The sequence below is a fragment of the Elephantulus edwardii genome, unplaced genomic scaffold (genome assembly GCF_000299155.1).
Source record: "Elephantulus edwardii isolate Elephantulus edwardi_28Jun2011 unplaced genomic scaffold, EleEdw1.0 scaffold00266, whole genome shotgun sequence".
NCBI lineage: Eukaryota > Metazoa > Chordata > Mammalia > Macroscelidea > Macroscelididae > Elephantulus > Elephantulus edwardii.
The window spans coordinates 1,637,739-1,641,869 of NW_006400016.1; the positions used below are offsets into that span (position 1 = coordinate 1,637,739).

Genomic DNA, 4,131 nt, shown 5'->3' on the forward strand with positions numbered 1-4,131 from the left:
AGACATAAATCAGACAAAATGTGGGGTGATGTCTAGGACAACACACCTGTTGAAAGCAAAAGGGCATTGAAAAGATAGGAAAGACTGTCCAGCAGAGCCTGGTGCCCCCGCCGTCACCTGCACCCACTATCACACCGCGAGGACCACCACTGCCCCTGTCTGCAGCCACCACCCCTGCCCTCGCTGCGGGACTGCTGTGTGATTAGGACACAATCTTCCGTGAGTAAACATACCACTTCTGTGGTGTTCTTGGTCACACATTTATGGAGTTTCTAAAGGGCAGGGAGCAGCCAGGCACAGCACAACCTCTGTGCAAACAAGTGAACTGTAGAAATTCATTACTACTCCACTAAGAAGCCGCCCTGTGAGCAGTTAACCTGGACTCCGAAGTGTCGAATTAAAATCCAGAGAGCGACTTTGAAGAGTTCTGACCTGGATGGGGCGAACCTCAGTGCGCTTCGTTCCTATCCCCACAGTTACTGGCTTGAAGAGTCGCTGCTTCTCGTGAGGAGTTTCATTTCCTTTTCCATTACTCCCAACGTCATACTCAAAATAAGTCTCAAGTGGAGTGTTTTGACATAGACTTCAGTTTCTTTACATAATTTATGTATTCACTTTTAAAAATTCTTTTGCAACCCTCTAGACTGTTTTTAACTTAACAATGGCTCAAATGAACCTCTCAGCTCCTGTAGAAGTCACATATAAAAACATGAGATTTCTTATTACACACAATCCAACCAATGTGACCTTAAATAAATCTATAGAGGAACCTGGGAAGTATGGCGTTACCATGACAGGAAGAGTATGTGAAGCCACTTATGATACTGCTGTCATGGACAAAAAAGGCATTCATGTTCTCAACTGGCCTTTTGGTGATGGTGCACCACCATCCAACCAGATCGTTGATGACTGGTTAAGTCTTGTGAAAATTAAGTTTCATGAAGGGCCTGGTTGCCGTACAGCTGTTCGTTGTGTTACAGGTCTTGGGAGAGCTCCAGTGCTTGTTGCCCTGACATTAACTGAAGATGGGATGAAATAAGAAAATGCAATACAGCAAACAACTTTTAACAGCAAGCAACTTTTGGAGAAGTGTCCTCCTAAAATGTGACTACACTTCAAAAGCTCAAATGATCATAGAAACAACTGTTGCATTCAATAAAATGGGTGCGGGATGGCATTGCCTTGACAGTGGACCTTGAAACAGGAACTCATTTGTCATGTTATTTACCAACCTGTTAGATGGGTGAATAAATCAAATAAAATTTCTGTAGGGATTACTGAAAAGCTGTTTAACTAGGCTACAAGTTTGACAGAACTTCAGCCTCCATGTTTGGGTTACAATCAGCCTTCCTGGACACTGAGCTAGTTTCTTAATGTTCAGCATTTAAAACATACTTACCATTTGTATCAACTGACTTTGCTTGAAATAATGAAGAATTGTTATAAAACTTGAAATCTTTTCCCAAGCTAGAATCTTACCGATACATAAGAAATTTAGAGAGAGAGAGATTAGGAGCCAAAATATCCTGCATAATACTTGTATATTTTCAGTATCACACAGAAATAAAAAGTCCCAGGAACCATGTGGTTTATTCCTTCAGTTATTTCAAACATTGAAAGTAGAATCTGTACGTTAATCTGCCTGTCCACATTTTGTTTACATCCCCCACATTGATACTGGTAAACATCAGGTTTACGCAGCCATTGATTTTTACTGAATTTTTAGCAAGTCTTAATAATGATTATTTAATGTCTCTCTGTAAATCTCATTTTGTGCTTTTATGGAACTTCATTTTGAAAAAATACCTTCTATAGAAGCACAGGTCTGTAAAGTCTCCAGACAAAAGGGATAAAGAGACCTTATATTTAAGTTAGTGTTTGCACTTTGGGGTTCAACATAATAGGGCAGGCCTGGACAAAAAGAATGAAAGGGGGCTATTAACTATTTTTAGTTAAATGTTGCCTTGGTCTTGTACAGAACATGTGGAATATGCTTTTTAATTTAGTAATATTTTTAAATAGTATAGATACTTTGTTATTGTAGCTAAAACAATTTTTAGTCATATAATTTCTGAAATTGTCATTTTTTCCAGTTGAAAGTTGTTTATTAACTTATTTTTGCTTGAAATATGATTCCCCCACCCTTCTTTCCAACCTCTCTTGGAAAAAAGAAGTGGTTTTCTGCTAATGCACTGAGCAGGCTCTAATTTTTATATACCTTTTGAGCTGTATAACTCAATATTTGGCTATGTAATAATTTGTTTTATTATGTAGTTGATAAAATGGTGATGTGTATTAATGTTAGTTCAACCATATATTTATATGGTTTGAGAATGTGTGACTACATAGTTCTGTGGGATTATTAGTCAGTGTTCACCAGCTTGTAAAAACCTAGTTGCCAAAAGCTTAAACACCTAAATAAATGATGAAATGCATTCATCATTTTTTAAAAAGCAGGAAAGAAAGAAAGAAAGAGAGAGAGAGAGAGAGAGAGAGAGAGAGAGAGAGAGAGAGAAAGAAAGAAAGAAAAGAAGAAGAAAAGACTGTTGTAAGAGTTAGAAACTTGCTTACAAATGAAAAAAAAAAGCTAGAGTGAAAAGAAAGACCTGGAGAAACATTAACAAAAAAAAATCCAAAACCTTAGAAAGCTGAAAGGGAAGGTCACGCTCAATATTACTCAAGTAAAAAAAATGAAGAACAAATTCAAGCCTCGAGTTGCAATCCTGAAGTATACTATGGACAAAATACTGAATAAAACAGGAAGCATTAAATGAAGATGGAAGGACTACATAGAATCATTGTACCAAAAAGAATTGGTCAATAATGAGCCATTTCAGGAAGTAGAATATGATAGAGTCAGTGGTACCAAAGGGAAAAGTCCAAGTTGCACTGGCAAAAATAAAGTTTCCAGAAATTGACAGAAAATCAACTCAAGTGTCTCAACAAAGAGATGCAACTCTGAACAAGCTACCTGATCTAAGCCAAGAACTCAGAAGGCCAACAAGCTGGAAGAGATTCATATTTGTGAACATTCAAAAAAAAAGGTGATGCAACAGAATGTGGGAATTACAGAACAATATAATTAGTATTACACACAAGCAAAATCTTTCTAGATATTATTTTAAAGGGGCTCTATATACATAACAACAACAACAACATATACATAACAACAACAACATACTATGTTGTTGTTGTTGTTATGTGCCGTCCAGTCGCCTGCGACTCATAGCGACCCTATGTACAACAGCCCTAAACTCCGCTCTGTCTTGTGCCAATCGCACTGTCTCTGACACTCCCATCCCAATTATCCCAGTCACTGAATCAATCCACCTCATAGAGGGCCTTCCTCTCCTGCGCCGTCCCTCCACCCTCCCAAGCATGATGTCCCTCTCCAAGGACCGGTGTCTCCTCACTACATGTCCAAAGTAAGTTAGACGGAGCCTCAGAATCCTTGCCTCCAAGGAGCCACCCGGTTTAACCCTCTCCAGGACAAATCTATTTGTTTTCCTAGCAGTCCATGGAATTCTCAGTACTCTTCTCCAGCACCACAGCTCAAAGGCATCAGTTCTCCTTCTATCCTCCTTGGTCATTGTCCAACTCACTGATAGTATTGGTTTTTTGGAGTTTTTTAATTTAGGCCTCTTATTTAGAGTCAACAAGACTTCAGAGAGGGCCTTCGTATTTAAAAGTTGGTGTTATTTTATTTTGGAGGAACATTCTTCTAAGTGGTGTAGCACTCTTCTGTCAATATGCTGTACTGAGGTAACCTGGAGTTACTGTGATGCTGAAGTTGGTGCCATTGGGATGTCAAATGCCAGAATAGTTACCCTGGTGGACAGAGTTTGGTAGAGCTCTCAGTTTAAGACAGGTTTGGAAGCAGGAGTGGCATCCATTTCCTAAACAACATGCCTGCGGAAACTCTATGAACTTTGATCAATGGTGATAGTTATAGAAAGGCTTCAGGCCTTTTGTTCACAGGGTCACTGAGTCTTGCTTGACTTGACAGCAATTAACAACAACAACATGCGTGAACTGCCAGAACTTCAAACTGCATTAAAAAGAGGTCTTGGAATAAAGGATATTATTGATGATGTCAGATGAATGTTGGCTGAAAGCAAAGACTATCAGAAA

At 38.9% G+C, this 4,131-nt stretch overlaps 1 pseudogene; it reads left to right on the forward strand.

Moving 5' to 3' along the window:
* Positions 1 to 661: 661 nt before the first annotated feature.
* On the forward strand, positions 662 to 1,159 carry LOC102866433 (annotated as a pseudogene).
* The last annotated feature ends 2,972 nt before the right edge of the window (positions 1,160 to 4,131 follow it).